Raw genomic sequence first — 17,284 nt, 5'->3', positions numbered from 1 at the left:
TATTTCGCCGTGCGTCCACAGCATCGCCGGCCCGCGTAATTGCCACTGAACGGAATGACGAGATATCAACATTTTTCCGTTTCGGCGACGTTTTAATTGAAACCCGCGACACCGGAAAACTTTCGCACGCTCGAAATGCTGTTTCCGATGGGACGCCCGTGTCGCGGAACAATTTTTTCGGTGATACTTACGTCGGTAGCTTTCGGAACTCGAAAATTATCTCGGAATCCCCGCGTTGGCGGAAAATTTGAAGAAACATTTTTTTATTCTCTCCAACATGATTTTTCTCTAACGCGATCAACAGTGTGGACCACGATATTTTGTAGCCAAGATTGATCTTTGATTATTGAGAGTTTCATAAGAATCCAAACAATTCTAAAGCACTTATAATCCGTAATTTAATATACAAACGACATTCAAGTTAACTCTTCGTATCAATTTACAATAAAAACGAAATGTCGTGAAGTCTTGGAGGATTGAGATATCCGACGAGCCTTTAATAACCGTTAAAAATACCGTCGGCCAGAAATAGAAGTATTTATTCGCGGTATCAAATAACGTTTACTGGGCAGCTACGAGGAAAATCAGATCAAAGAGGCAGCCGGTGAACGCCGATCAAAGAGGCAAAGTACTTCTCGAACTCGTCAGAGATAAGGTGACGAGCGTCTTGTTATCGAACAACGTAATTTACTGGATCGGCTTTAATTAGTCGGTCTCCCGTCGCCCGCGCCGCGGATGCTCCGACTAATTATACCGTCGGCTGAACAAACCATTCCGAGCGAGCCGCTTTCCCTTTTTCGAATTTCATTCCCCGGGGGTCGCGTTAACGCGGCCGCGGAATTCCGGGCCGTTTATTAATGAATTTTCCGCCAGAGCGACACGAAAACGTGATTTTAAGTAGACTCGTCGCGGAAAATCTTCGTTAAGTCGTGTAAATGACGCGACTCCTACGGTTCGCAGACTACCGTTCACCCTATTTCTCTCGGATGAGAGATTACGAGGTGGAAGGATGGCCAGGGTACAAAAGCGAACGACACTGGTTCAATCGCGACACTCGGAAACTCGGTCACTGGTTACGAGAGAGAAACAGAGAGAGAGAGAGAGAGGAAGAGAGAGATGTCGCGGAACGAGGCGCAGCAATGCTTTATTGAATTTTACAGGCGCAACCTTGCCCGCGATTCCCCAGAGAAATACATTGGACACTTGACCTTTTCGCGTCGCAACGGATTTTTACCGAGTTCCTGCGAGCCACTCCATCCCCGAACCGTTATTTTCTCGTACGTCATTAAAACGTGATTCTGGCCTGCTTAAATATTGCTCGCGCTCCTCCGCCGTCCCGCGAGAATCGTTACAGCCGGAGATTAAATTATAATCCCCGTTTGTCATCGATTCCCCCCTTACATTTCGTTTTGCAGGCTGATTAAACGTGACGCGCGCTGAATATTTATACGTTTGAATAATAAATTATACGTAATTATGACGTGTATCACGGAACCGTAGGTGTCGAGTGGCGCGCAAATGAAACCCGTACATCTCGCCGGCCGCGGTTCCGTTCAATTTTCGATTGACTCGCGGCGATCGTCGACGAAACACGGATTCCTTTGCTTCATGACCGATATCATTACATTTTTTGAATTTCGCCGGGAAGGTTTTAATAAACATCCCGAGCGCTCCGTATAATTCCAGAAAATGATTCCCGATCCGCCCATTTCCACTTACACCGGGTCGTTCTACGACGATCCCGGTTTTTACAGCGAGGCAGGCTCGCCTTGATTTAGCATGCGCATTACAAAAACCGTACTACATCGTTCTACCTTCAATTTGCCTCGCGCTGACGACGTTATTATTTTCCCATCAATTTTCCATCAATGGCGGCGGCGACGAAACACCGTGAGGGCCTACCCTCCGCCATCGTCCTTATCGTTCCATCGTGATTCGCTGAATCGTCCGACGGGATCATGAATTCCGCGTACGTGTCGCCGTCGCGGCCGATCGAAATTGAAAATTACGAAAATAGGAGGAGTCGTCGGCCGGTTCGCGTTTACGGGAGCGGCCTTCAATGGCGGCCGACCGCCGTCGACGCGACGGATACACGGATCCGTAAGGAGACACGTATGCCCCGTAGCTCACCTCCGCGGATACATTATTATTCCGAGGTTGTCGCTCGCGGGTACCTTAAATCTGGCATGTCAAACACGCTGCTCCCCGACGAAAGCCACTTTCTCCATTTTCTCGGAGACGTCGCGTCGCCTCCGATTCTTTCGCGATTTCACGCTGGAGGACTGTTATCCGCCGTTATTCGCCGGAGACCGCCTCGAAACTGATAAAATGCAACGACCGACGTGAACAGATGTTGTGAAGTTCAAATTTAATTTAAAGGGAAACTCGAACGTGAGATTTGTTGCGCGCTTTCTGAAAGAAGAGGTAAAATAATGGAAGACACCGTGCGGCGAATATACCGCGGAGAATATCGTAGATTTCAATTTATGCTCGTAAGAATGGTATTCGTGACTGCAAGTTTTGTCAGTGTATTTTATGCGAAACATCTCGAACTGTTTCACAATACGATTCGTACGACGAAGCTATTAATGCAGAGGAACAGTGATTTTTCGACTATGCTGGATTCCCATTGCGCAACGTGCCGAGCATTCCTTTAGAGTATTGTCGCAGAGCGCGCTATTGTCATCGTCGGAATATCTAAACTGCACCTGTTGTTTACAAACGTTACAAACGAAACGGCATTCGAGATGTTGTTGCGGGTCGCGAGACGACACCGTGGCTGTTTGATGTCCAAATACTGTTCCGATCCGAACCATTCAGGCTGCGAGAATGCTTTGTTTCCCAATTTATAGATCACGCGCCGATGAAACGGGACAGTCTACGGGTTATTGGCAGCTCCGGCGTTCCGATGTTTTCCACCGTTCTCCATGATCGTTCTTCTGTGAACCGTATTTTCTGCGGGGAGCTCGGCCGGTAGTTTTGGAAACCGATATTTCACGTCGACTTCGCGTTTCGGGATGTTCGAATACGATACAATTCAAACTGATCCATTATTCCGCTACTTCTCTCGATCCGAAGAATTAGCTTCCCTCCCGTTTCAATTATCATTCTATTCCATCCTATTCCATTACTGCAGAATAACATCGTAACGGGTCGCTAATCCATTAGCGCCGATAAAAAGCGTCGTACAACTGCCGCGAGGAAGCACGACGGAGATGCATAAAGAATAATCGCGACACTGTTAGCTCGACACCTCTAAGTGGCAGTTTCAAGCGTGATAAACGATTGCGAAACCTCTTATATCATCGAATCGAGCGAGTCGCCAGCCAACGACGATCAACGGCGAACATTGCAGTTCGAGGTTCGCAAAGTGGCTGTACGAAAAGTAGCATCATCCGGTTCGCCGTGGCGTTTAACCATTGTGTTATTCGGAAATCGCCGGCGATCGGTGAATTCGGTCCAAGGTACCGTTGATCGCCGAACAAACGATTCGTCGGAACGGTCCCGGAACAATGAACTCGTAGGAAAACATTCGAACCGACGAGAATTCTTCGGGCGATATTTCGATTAATCGCGCGACAGCGATGAAGCCATTAACGCGGCGGGTCCGGTAATAACAAACATCGCGACAGTGAAACGAAGTCGCGACCCTACGCTCGACGAATGTCAAATTAACGAGCCGATTCAGGCGTTAACCGCTTAATCAGCCGCGCATTTATGCCGCGCGACTCTCTGTTTAATTGCTATCGCGTTCCGCGCGACAGCTATTACATCCCGGCCCGACTGCCGATTGGCGCGGGGGTAATTTTCAGTCGAGCGCCCTCTTCGCCGAATTCCTCCATAGGCCGTTCCGATCGGAATCTCGTCGAATTAATCCGCGTCATTCGATTCTATAATGATTGTAACGTCGATATTATTGCGTTCCTGACGAGGAACCGTGCAACTCCAACGACCGCTGTACACCGGAGAATTAATGGCATCCTTAATTCGCGGCACGTCGGCTGGCACGTGTCTCCAATAACATTTTCCTTTATTATTTCACAGTAGCGACATTATTTACTATACGAACAGCGTTAGTTACCACAGTATCGGTATTTCAGTAAATACAATCTACCGATACCTGCACAACAGAGATATCCATCGAGAACACTAGACTAACTAAAAAACAACAGACACCGATTTAGTTGGTTTAATTAAAAGATCTCAACTCAGTGACACGGTTACCAATTACGTGGCCCACTCGGCTGCATGTTCGCCGAGCGTAAGGTCTGCTTTGGAAACGAGACGTCCTCGTTTCAGCCGATTATTCCGTAGTCCGTTGGAAACGAGCAAAGGCCTCTCGACCGATGTTTCCGAATCCGTGCTGCGCGCCAGAAGCGCCGATGATCTCTGACCGATGACCCGTAACGCCGGCGATGCCGAGCGGGGAGGAAAGAGGGCGAGAGGCCGCGTTTCCGGTGGCTGGCGATATCGGCTCTGAAGGATAGTAATCAGGACTCGGCGATAAATCACGGCCGTTGATTACGTATTTGAAAACGCGATCGAAAACCGGTTGATCTACAGCCCGGTAAACGCCGCGACCCGGTTCGGCGGCGGGCCGCGGGGCTTGTCCGGGAAATTTTGCGCGGCAATGTCGCCTCGCGCGCTTAACCTATGCGCCTCGGATTCCGTGCGGCGGCCGCGCGCTCTGATTGGAACGTTAGAAACGGGAACTGCACGGCATCGATCGTATCGCCGATTCGGGGGCCCTTTGTATTCAAATTACGAACGGCGCACCGCGATCGATCCGGCCTCCGGAATATCGGTACGAAATTATTTTCAAGTAGATTGCTCCTGCCTACCGCGGGAAGGCCTGTTATGCTCGGTTATTCGGCCTCGGCGCGCTGCCGCCGAACGCTGTTGATTCTGAGAGCACTCCTCCGCGTTGTAATTCTGCTGTTGCGTTTGTGGCCTCGTCGACGCCGCGCGACAGTGAATAAACGCGATGGAGCTTCGGATGCCTGGATATTCGGGAAAGAATACTCGTACGCTTCGGGGAAAGACGATCCGATGAAATATCTAGAAAATTTCGATTGTCCCTTTGTACCCGAAAGACGACTCTAGTCAACGTTTCGCGTAGAAAATATTTTGTATAATGTAATTAGACATGAAATATTGAAATAGTTCTATTAGTTCGTATTATTTCTATTTAACACTAGAACTAGGTACCAGTCAAAATGACTGGTTTCGATTTGTTTGTTTCGCAGTTACTGATACCTTAAAAGCATTGAATATCTGAAATGATTTTGGAAATAGTTTCACTTGAGTACTATGACGAATATCCAGAGAAACTGAGAATAATCTATTGTTACAATTTTTATAGAGATTACACATCAATCGTATTAAATGCTCGGTAGTTCTAGTGTTAATAGAATCAATCGTTGAATCAGTGATTCATTAGAAACATATATGAAAAAACGAGAAGAGTTAATTCAATCATTTCGTGTTCTCCGCTTCGAATCAATCGAAAGACGACGAGAATCGCCTGCATCCCCTAAAAGGAACACGTACCACGGTCAAAGGACATCCAGCAAAAATAAATTGGTTGCCAAATGTACGTTGAGGAGCGATATTACCGAGAGGCAGAAAGGATCGAAAGCAGTCGGGTTGCCGAGTAAATAATACGTTCGCGAGCCGGCCAAAGTATCAATCTTCGTGTCCCGGCCGGAATGGAATCATTGGCCGATTCTCGCGTTGTTCTCCGGTGTCTGGCAATCGGTTGTCGCGTCCCGTATCCGTTCACGGACCGAGTCCTGGCGAAAGTATCGGGAAAGGGGGGCCGAGCTGTTGGAGAGGATCGACCGCGATTGGCATTCGGCCGAAATTGTTTTTGCGCGGTTTTTGCACGGATACCAATACGCTTTGCGGTAAGTGTCGGCGGGACGGAGTCCTCCTATTGGCCGGCCGCTCCGGGGAACGATTCGTTTCCCGTTTTCTACCGTGATAAATCGCGACGCCGGCCAATGGGATCGTGGTTGCTTCTTACGTCCTCTATTCCTCTCCCTCCCTCTCTATCCATCTCTCTCGCGCTCGCTCTGCGCCGGGAAGATCGTCAGAAAGTCCAGAAACCATCGAGACCTCGGTTCGAACGGAACCACGAACCTCCGCTGCGAACAATGTGTCATGTCCTAATTCGATGGACCATCGAAAGAATAACGGTAGCAGTAAATTCCGTGTATAGTTCATCCATAACCGCTCGCGAAACGCTCGCCCAAACGTTTCTACGGGTAGAGATAAAGGTAAGTATATATCTCTCGGTGCTCGGTTCTCGAGAAATTTGGAGGAATTTATGACGGAGCGGAGATCGGGATTACCTCGCTTCTACGAGAAGTAGTCGGACGTTTTACAGCCTCCCTAGCAAGAAGTTTGTAGTAAATTATTTTTCAGTCCTGTCGGCCGCTTCCCATTCGCCAGGGTTCCGTCACGCTCCAGCTGTTTAGCCCTTTGCGCTCGAGAGGCGACTCTCGGTCGCCGTTTATTTCGTCGGATACAGATTCGAAGGTTTAATATTCGACATTAAAGTTCGAAATGTCCGAAGGGGATACCTCCGTCCTTTAATGTACTGTTCCCCTGTGCATGTAGGTATCACCGATATCTTATCAGAAAATGATATTCACAGGAGAAAAAACTTTCGAAAGGTTAGTATCCACCGCAACCGAAGGCTACCAGCTGAATACCCTTTAACGGAATCGCGAGAGGAACGGAGGAACGTCGCAAGAATTCGGTGAAACGCGGGTGTGGACCGCTCAAAGGGACCGAGGATAAGCGAACAGTAAAGTGACGGTAATTCGTGGGGGAGAAGCAGCTATTAGTCAATCAAAGCGCGGCACGACACGTAGCGGTAATGCGCACCGATAGGAACGAGAGGCGGAGGGCGAAGGAGACTAGACAGCGCGTGAGACAGAGAGACAGGGAAAGAGAAGGGGCTAAAGGTGAAGAGGAAAGGGGGGGAGAGAGAGACAGGAAGCACGTTAATGGTTCTCATTCTCTTGCGAAATGCAACGAGCATTCAGCCGGCTGCCTCGACGCCTGTCGATGGCGCCTCACCTGCATATCAATGCACCTTCCCGGCTCCCTCATTTGCATACTCGACCTCTTGGTCCGTCGGAGGCACGGCCCAACACCTTCCGCGATAGTCGTCGTACTTCTTGCTGGATACATCACCGGAGGGGACTCTCGAGAGGATTTCCCGGCGACGACAACGTTACCGATCCAGCGCGAGGTGTATACCCCGTGGCACGATAGCGAGGAGACTTACGCCGGCTAAGATTGAATTTAAATGCCCGCTGAAAGAGAAGGAACCGAGGGGCGAGCGCGTGTGTACACGGGTTAGCCCGGAATACACAAACAACGAGCCTCCAGCCGGGATCCCGGCTCTATCTTGCGATCCTTCTGCAGCGCGGCTTCGGTCCCTCGACCTCGTAGTCCTTCCCCTGCCGGCCGTCGACGACGGAAATCCGGAAAACAGTCGGCCGACGGAGAGGGCCACGCCCGTTCGTCGTCGACGCGAATTGGCCCGGATCGCCGGGGAAAATTAATTAGATGGAATCTCGCCGGGAGCCCTGTTTCCTCTCGCCTGGCACCGGACCGGGTAGCCGGCGGACTTAGGGGATCGAGATCTATAACCTCGTTACCCTTTGATCGATTGTCACTCGCGTGCTGCGGAGGGACTACTAGAACCGATTTGCTCCGCGAAAGGTTAACACGAGGGAGACTGATGACTTCTCGGCGGAATATTTTGGGGTGAATTTCTGGTATCTTGAGATCGCGTTGAGATACGATTTTCTAGGTAATTTATGGGTAATTCTTATTTCGCAATGTCTAAGACAAACTTTATCTTGGGTGAGAAGCGATATTAGGAATTGGGAAGACGGTATTGATATAGTTCGATAGTGTTCCGCATCAGTGATTAATAGCTCTTAATTGTCCAGCCGGAGAATGGAGGAATGGGAGAGGGTTGTTCTTATTTCACAGGGAAATCCGAGGAGGAAATTGTACGGTGAGCTATTAGAGACTCGGGGGTGACGAAATCCTGCCTCGGAAATGGCTCCCGAGCCATCGAGCGATACCGTTTCGCCGATTCTTTGTTAAGAGCCTTTCAGGTTTGCTGGTAGCCCCGCAACAGGCGGAACGTCGCTTTAATCCTGACGAATATTTTAACGAAAAAGGGGTCGGAAGAGGCTTTCCCCGGCCGTTATGCTTCGGGTTTCCGTCGCGACGGTTTTCCTTCGAGCTTTTTCCACCCCTCGGCACCCTCTCAGCCTTTCTTCCCGGGAAGGCTCCTCGCCGGCCTTATTTCCGCGCGGAAAAATGTCGAGGATAATGCAGAACAGCATCGCCTGACCGCGTATGATTTAATCATCCGGGCTACTCGTTTTCAAGCGGGCCGTCGTAATTTTCCTTGAAAGGTGTATCCACATTGCAGCCAGAAAAAATGTTCGCCAGCCAGGATTTTGCCACTCCGCCAAGTGGAACGAACGGAATAAGTTATTATCCTTTTGCGCGAAGCCCGCGCCCGCTTTTCAGCCCTTTGATTCGGGTCAAGGAATTACCCGCGGCGTCCGGGATTATCTCGAAAATAACCGTAACGCAGGGATTCTTTCAAATTTCATAAATTACATTTTCCAAAGTTGCCCGCACACCGTAGAAGACTTTACACATTCGCTGCACCCACGAACCTGCACGGACGCTTGAACAAAATTTTCGTTTTCTCAACCCTTTACACCTGAAGCTTTATTTCGCTCGTATCGCCGACACCTGGAAGCACTTTCAATAGAAAGAAATATATTCTCGATACGTCGTAGATGTATTTTATTGTTCTTTTATTGATCATAGATAGAAGTGTTTAACACTAGACCAGTCAAGCAGTTAAATTGACATTTTGAAATTCCGCTGTAGAAACTTCAAGGGTGCATCCACTGAGACTTTAATTGATTTAGAATTCAGTTCGCGTCTTGCTAAATAACTTCTTGAATACTTTCTCAGAGAAATATCTGTTGTCTTCTTAATAATTGCAAAAAGAAGTCAGGAATGGGTAATCTTGAGTTAAAGGTTCCGTGGAGTAATTTTTTACCGAACAATTAATGTGCACGAATATAATAGAAAAATGTAAATAGGTAATTATATTTTGATTCGCGAGTAAAAGTATTTCCTACGTATCGGATTCGGTTAGGTAATTCTTGGAGACACAGGAGTCGATGTCTCGTTAAGAAGTTCGCGATCCCGCGTGCTCCGTCGTGGAAAGTCGATTTTCAAAGTTGGGGCATACGTAAGGTCCATAAATCCAAATGAGAATTATTTATAGAACTAGGTAGATCCGGTCACCGAGATGCTCCCGAGACCGAAACTTTCTTCGACAATCTGACAAACTCGATGTCCAGGGGTAATACGTTTCCGCGTGGAATATTATTTTTCGAACAGACACGGCTCGCGAACTTCGAATCGAGTTCGGAACCAAATAAACGTGAGGGGTGTCGAGAACGAGGAAACTCGAAACACAACAAAGGTAACCTCCCTCCCGTACACAGCGATTCTTTAGAATCTCGTAATACCACTCTAACGTTATCCTTTATTTTTCCTTAATCTTATCTCCCATCTCACGCAACGTTGTCACGTAATACGTCTCCAAGCCGGAAAGTCCCTTAAATCCATCCTCAAAGACTTAACCCTTTCTTTACCGTGCACTTCTCGAATAAACTTTCCGTGCAACTTTGAAGAATATTTAAACTCCCAGCAAATGACTTGACATTGCACTTCCGCATTCTCCTAACGATTCCAATTATTTTCCGTTTCTCATAACAAACAGTGCAATTCCCTCTGCATTTCAGAACACTCGCTATCAACGCTAGAATTGAAAGGGTTAATTGCGCAATGCATTCGACGCGGTTCTCAATGACACGGACTCATTACGTAACTTCTAATCGCGAGTCTCGTACAACGCTAACGACATTATCGTCATATTTCCGACGTCTACTGCATAAGCTTAGATCACGGGTGACATGGATTTTTTGTGGATACCTGAAATCACGCGTTAACGGCGTCAAACGTGGACACGACGCCCGTAGCTCGTCCGATCGCGCAGTTCAAAAGTTCCGGCCGGCTCCGTCAAAGCCGGGGGCGTCGATCAATTGCTACCGCGCGACTGGTTAAAGCAATTAGGCGGACGTGTCCAAAAGCGCCGCGACAGGGGCGCAAGTGAGGCGATCGGTCTTCCGTTAGCCAGCGCGGAAAAAAGTCGATCACCCGAACGTGCTTTTCCACTTCTTACGGTCCGCCCCCTCGCCCTTCGCCTTAGCGTCCCGCGAATCAGGGAACACGGACGCCGGGGAAACATTTTCATGAAAATAAATTTGTTTTTGCCATTTCCCTCGGATTGAAAAGTCGTCCCGGACGAAGGCTTTTGGACCGTGAATTGGATCCCAACCAACTTTGATCCTCTCAGACCCGTCCTCCTGAACTCCCTCCAGAAATCATGCCTCCCATGAAAAGAAACGCCCGGCCGGCTACTCCTCCCTCTTCCGACGTCATTTATTAATTCCCTTCCGACAACTTCCACTCTTCCTGCCCTTTCTCTCTCTTCCTCTTCCCCTCTGCCCGTTGCTTCTACTATCTGCCGAGTCTTGTATTAATTTACTCAATGGACCCTCACCATGGAAAGCAGTTCTCTTCCTCGTTCCTTCGTTGAATGGACCGAGACAATGTCAAAAGACCAGCTCGGTAAACAATAGATTGAACGTTGACTTTGTAAAGTGTCAGAAGTGGCTCGTTCAGCTACTGTAAGTAACGAAGGTATTGAGGATTTTTTGTAAACGTCCTGAATACAGTCGGATTCGACTGTGCGAGAGAAAAGTGCGTTGTACAGTGACTCACAATTCGAAACGAGCGAATTTGGTGGAATATTGAAGACATTGTGGATGAAATAGCGTTGTTAAACTGACTAGAAGCTACAATCGTGGCAGGCTGAAAGTGCATGCTCATCAGAGGGAACAATTCTGGATGTAACGTATTAGAGGGCTCGGCTAATTGTCAATTTTCTGTTGTAAAAGTCGAAAAGTGCGCGCGTAATGACTCGCACATCTGTTCACGTCGGGCCACTCATTTATCCGAGGCACATGAAGTCTCATTTCCAGCCAAAGAGCTTTCACAGTTATTCTGAATGTACACGATAAAGTTTTCAGTTCACCGAGCGAGCGGCAAACTTTCAACATTATCATCATCCCGCTCTGTATGGGAACTTTCAGTCGACGGAATAGCTGTACAGCGATAAAGCAAATTGGAAAGAAAATAGCTGCCGGCTCGATAGTTGTCCGATCGAAATTATCTCCGGCCGGCATTCGAAGATTCCAATAAAGGAGCTTCGGCCGGGATCTATGGACTCTTCGACTAAACGAGGTCGGCGGAGTGTCTAAGAATGCTCGAGGCGAATAGCCAAAATAGCTTTCGATCCTGACGAGCCCCCGTCGCCCTCGTCGCTTCGGAGCACGTGTCGGGGAGCATCCGAGGGTGTCGTTCTCGCGTTTAGCGGTCGCTTCCGATAGACACCGCATCAACTGGCAAAGTAACACGGGACTTAACCAGTTAACTGTGGAATTCAGTTGGAAAAACATCGTTCAGCGCAATAAAGTCAAAAAATGGAGCGTGTACTCATCGAACGCAGGACGAATGTACAATAAGTAAATCGGATTACTATAGTTCACTTAATTGAAAGACGATTATTTGGAAACATTTCTATATTATAAATAACGCTGCCTAATGCAGTGACATTCGGCTACACGAACGTGCAATAATAATGCAAATCAATCAAATGGCTTAATAATATATTTCTTCCGTTTTGTGTATTTTACTGTATGGAATCGTGAGGCATTCAACGTGTTAGTGAAACATCAAAGCGAAACAAAGAAGAATTACATGTTCATGTGAAGAAATAAAGAATTCATTGCTGAAAGAATTAGTATCATGTCAAGCTTTACGATGACGTGTATACTCGTCACAGTTAACTGGTTAAGCCTTCGCCTTCGAGAGGCAATTCACAGTCGTCGTTTTATTCGATGTAACAAGATTATAAAGCTTGATATTCATCGTCGAAATTCATAGAGTACGCCGAGGAGAATCGGATCAGCTTTTCGTTGACAACAAGGAAATAAGAACATTGAAATATTAACCCTTCGCACTCGGGAGGTGACTCTCAGTCACTGATTTGACACAGTAAAACTATAAAATCTGATATTTCTGAACTTTGTATAATGCCTCGATGCGTGAAAGATTGGAATAAAACATCTTTGTTGCACTTGTGATTTCCCTTCGAGTTAGTTTCAAAGAATATCGTCTTCGTCGAACAATGTGAAATATTTCTAGTGAGAAACTTCCGAGTGCAAAGGCTTAATAATGGAATCTAAAAAGGAATATCTAATTTTTTCCTTTGTAGATGAAGAATAGGAAGTGAGAAATTATTCACAGTAGAACTACGCAGTCTTATGCTAAAATTAGTTACAGTTCTGATGAAAGGTATTGAGTATTATTCGTACATCACCATGATTTATATATTTTCATTCAATATCGATCACCTTGCACACCGTAATCCTATCCGGAAGCATCAGGCATCGATGGCCGGCGTTGCAGTCATCGCGATAAAGAGGATGAAAGCTTCGAGTACTTTTTACGTTAACACGAGAAGGCCGCTCGCGTATCCGATACTATTGACACGCGAGCGAATAGAAATGTTTGCCCACGGTAATTTCTTCTCGTGAAATTCGACCGAACCGAATGTTTAACAAGGAATAATCCCCACTGGAAATTTTAATTTAATATCGGTTCGCTGGAACGTTCCGCGGAGCCAATCCTCGCGGAAAATCAATTTTTTAAGCTGCTGTAAATATTGCGTTATAAATTTACCGCGGATGAATACGGAAAATAAATAGCACCGATCCGAGCTGGTCGGCGCGATCGACGATGCCGGAGAGGAGGGTTCGCGCGTGATTTTTCAAGAGTGTAAAAATTCAAATGACTTTATAGAAAGATTACGCCCATTGGCCCGCAGCCGGGGGCTGTCTTTCATCCTCCGAAGTGTGTCCGGTAAGGGTGTACTTATGTAACAGCGCCATTTGCGAACGAACGGTCGGCCATGAATCTCGTAACACCTGACGCATCGGGTCAGCTTGTTCCTCGATTTCCCGCGATCTCCCCCTCGTGTTTTTATTTAAGCCGTAATCCATCGTCGCGTCCAACCAACGGCCGTATCTATGGTTCCCGCTCGATCCAATGTTTTATCATGCTTCCCGGGGACAGAGGAATTTCTTCCCATTCTTAAATTATATCCGTGGACGCTGATTTCGCGGTTTTCGAGCATCCTTCTGTGGAACGGTCAGAATAGAACTGGGAAATTCGTTTAGAAAACGAAAACGATTCTTTAATTTAGTCTTAGCATTAAGTTTGCAACTTTTAAAAGTGGAACTGCCTATCTCGATTGATGGTTTGACGTTGGAAGTTCAAATAATTTCAATTTTAACTAATTTAAAGTGGCATGTTCTATTCGTAAAGGGAAAAGTTTCAAATGAGATTTTATTAAATTTTTGCCGATTGCTATTTTATTAAGGTTATTTCGCAGAAGCCACGAGCGTTACCCAAATTCAACGCCACTAATTTTAGTAGACACTAATTTTGCGGTTTTCAAGCATCCTTCTGTGGAACGGTCAGAATAGAACTGGGAAATTCGTTTATAAAACGGAAACGATACTTTAATTTAGTCTTAGCATTGAGTTTACAACTTTTAAAAGTGGAACTGCCTATCTCGATTGATGGTTTGAAGTTAAAAGTTCAAATATTTTCAATTTCAACTGATTTCAAGTGACATGGTTTTTTACTCGTAGAGAGAAAAGCTTCAAATGAGATTTTATTAAATTTTTGCGGGCGGGTCGCTATTTTTTGAAGGTTATTTCGGAGAAGCCATGAGCGTTCTTCAAGTTCAACGGCACCGGCGCACGGGGTACGTAATCCACGAGCGCGCAGCTTCACGTTCCAACAACGAATTATCTGGCACCGGATGCAACGTCACACTCGCGGGTTACCGCATCAGGCCGGGCACGATTTAATGCAGCTTACCTATCCGCGTTCGTAAACATTTACGCGAACTGAAATTATTGGTTTGCCGATTCGGTCGGCGGGAGCGCGCCAATCCGCTCCATACATTCTCCGCTCTGCGCGCGTTGCGTAACACCGGCACGGATTGCTTTGTGTATCTGTTGCATGAGAAATTGAATAATCAGGGATCGTGAAAAAGGTCGTGGCTCGGTACACCAGCTTTTCATTGACTGAGATCGATGCGCGATTCTGTTACCGTTTACCGAACATTTTTTTTTTTTTGGTTTTTAATTTTACGCGTGTCGGGCGAAATAGTACACAGAATAAAAGAGAAAAAACTGATGTTTTATCCATCGTGCGTCGTTCGAATCCGTTTGACAGAGAATTTCATTGAAAACCGTGTTTAAATGTTGCACTCGAATTAGGGAATACTGGACGAGAATAATTGAAAATAATATTTCCGTCCGGAGAGCCGTAAAACGTAAGATCGCTCGAATGCTCGAAGGTCGAGTCGTGCCGACGCTAAACCTGAAATAAAGTCGTGGAAATGCAAGGTTCCAAGGAATTCCTGTTCGGTTCAGGCAAGTAGTTCGTCCTCGCCTTTAAATCACGCGTGCAATCGCGCGCGGAAGAATTCGCGCGTCACAAAGCCGAAACTTTAACCCCTATTTCCCCCGAAGAAATAGCTGTTTCCTTTTGCCTTTCGGCCGAGGGCGCGAGAAAATTGTTTCTCCGATTGTCGACGTCGAACACGGCTTGCCCGGTCTTTTCTTACGGAATACTCGACCCGATGAGCGAACCAGTTACTACTTTACTATCGGAACTTCTCGAGCAACCGACTCCCGAGTCGAATATCTCGCGTGTTTCACCTCATTTCGAACTTGAAAGGTTATTTGCCGACATTCTTTCCGTCTTTTACTCGAACGAACAATCTCGATCGCTAATGGAAATGTTCTATCGCTTACATACGAAACGAAGACAATTCAAATTTCAATCGGCGACGTCAAAGTGCCAATTTGAAGCGGACGTTGCGCGGTCCCGGAGTTACATTTCAGTTAAGTCGTAACTGCTCAATTGCTCTCGCCCGGCGTCTCGAGGTGAATTTTCCTCGAAATATCGACAGCGACGGAACTCCTAGACCAATAAATCTCCGTTGGAAGGTCGATATTCATTCCCGCAACAAGACGAACAATTACCGCGAATTCAAGGGAGGAAATGAATCTCCGGGCCTCGATGCGCGGACGCGGCGTTTGATTTATATCGCTGGCGAGCCGTTTAATTCGTCGAGGAGGGAACGTACCGTGCGATCGAGTGAACCCTCGAAACGTGCTCGAGTCAATTTCGATCGGTCCTAGAGGATCGCACGGTTAATTTTTACGCAAGCCATCCACGCCCGGCTGTACGCTCGAAAGGAAACGCGCGAGCGGTGAATAGATCGGAAGAATCGGCCCGTGTTCCCGATCGCGGCTCCGCGGAAGGGAATAAAAGCGGCGAACAATAGCGTCGTAAAACGGTCCCGTAACTCCGCGCCATCGGCGGACAATGAAATTTTAATTGTCGCATAAAAACAGCTTGATTTTTGGCGGCGGGACGGGGGGAGCGCGGGGAGCGGGCTGGGAGGGAAACAGTCGTCGAAACAATTAACGTCGCGTTGATATTCCGCGCGAGCTGGAACGACAACTCGGCGGAAAAGGAACAGCAAACGGGAACAATAATTGTCGCAACCTGTCTTTTGCCGGTGTTCGACTGGCAGGCTCGCGACCTGATTCCATATCGGAGCAACTTGCGCATACCCGGCGAGGTCGCTCGTCAAAGTGCGGATAAAATGTTCGATAATGCCTGCAGAAACCGCCGCTAATTAGAAAATCTACGGCGACGCCCAGCGTGCCGCGGAGTTTTCTCGGTGAACGCCGGGAGATTGACCGACGTTGGGCTCTGCCTCTGTTGAACATCTTTTTGTAAATATATTCAAACATTGACATTCGGTAAATATTTCGCAGTATCGAAATTTTGTGAATATTTCGGAGCATTGAGATTTTTTAATTACTTCAATATTGACATTTTTCGTATATTTTGAAACATTGAAACTCTGTAAATATTGTATAATTAATATTCTATATTTTTTGGACGAATTCAGTTCGAATTATTATCTTCGCTTTTCCGGTAAAGGAAAGAGTGACACAGATTCTTTTGAAAAAGTGATGAAATATTTTTCCTATCAGCGGCAAACGCGATCGCGAACAGGGAGTACGGTAAATATCGTCGAGATTCAATTAGGGGACCAGCGCCGATCATTTCCACGCCCTTCTCGTTTCGCGGACACAGTCACGGTCCCGTTATCGCGCAATAAATGTATATCAAATTCAAATTTCGACCGGTCCCCGGCAGATTCCCGGGGATTATAATCGTCGATCCGCGAGCAAAGCTTTCGACATAGACACGTCCGGCTTGTCGCATTATAAATTATTCCCAGGGCTCGTTAAATCTCGGGCAGAGATGAAATTCGTCCGCGTAAACCGAGCTCGCGCCGCGACGTGCCGCGCCATCGAATTAAAGAAACGGTTCCTCTCGACGCGACGCGCGAGATCCAATTTAATTTTCGACATCCACGGGCCGAGCTAATCCGAGAGGAGATCGATCGTTGGATAAGACTGACCTCTCCCGTCGGATCAGCCGTTACCGCGGCGTTCGCTCTTTTTACGCGTTTCCCATTTAACGGGGGACCGCGATATGTGTTGCGAGATAAAGGAAGAAGAAAACGAGATCCTCCTTTTAAGGGTGGTTATTCAACGGTTAGTGGATCGTTCCAGAATCTATTAATCCTTTACGATGATTGCTCTCTGAAAAAAAGGAACGTTATCGAAGGCATAATCCACGAGGTTTAATGGAGTCTAGTTCCGTCGAATCGCGGATAAGGGATTCCCCGGAATCGGCCGAGGTTCGCGGGGTGAAATCTTCCTTACGAGGATCGATCCTCGATTATCTCCGGAGCCTAATGATCGCGTTCGTTTCGAGTGTTTAAACATTCAAGTATAAACGTATTTTAATACGATTACGGAGGAACGAACGACACGCGATAGATTCCCGGCGTAACGGGACGTCCGCGGATCCGGCTGGATTTAAAATGGCCGCCGCTCGTAACCGGCGCCGAGATATCCCATTATCGAAA

The 17,284-nt window shown here is 47.2% G+C and overlaps 1 protein-coding gene across 10 annotated transcripts in view; it reads right to left on the bottom strand.

The window, feature by feature from the left end:
• Positions 1-17,284, bottom strand: part of kug (FAT atypical cadherin kugelei) — a 424,350-nt gene that overhangs the window by 234,254 nt on the left and 172,812 nt on the right. The window lies entirely within an intron of this gene.

The sequence above is a fragment of the Nomia melanderi genome, chromosome 10, assembly GCF_051020985.1.
Source record: "Nomia melanderi isolate GNS246 chromosome 10, iyNomMela1, whole genome shotgun sequence".
NCBI classification, from domain to species: Eukaryota; Metazoa; Arthropoda; class Insecta; order Hymenoptera; family Halictidae; genus Nomia; species Nomia melanderi.
This window is presented reverse-complemented; position numbering and strand designations above follow the sequence as displayed.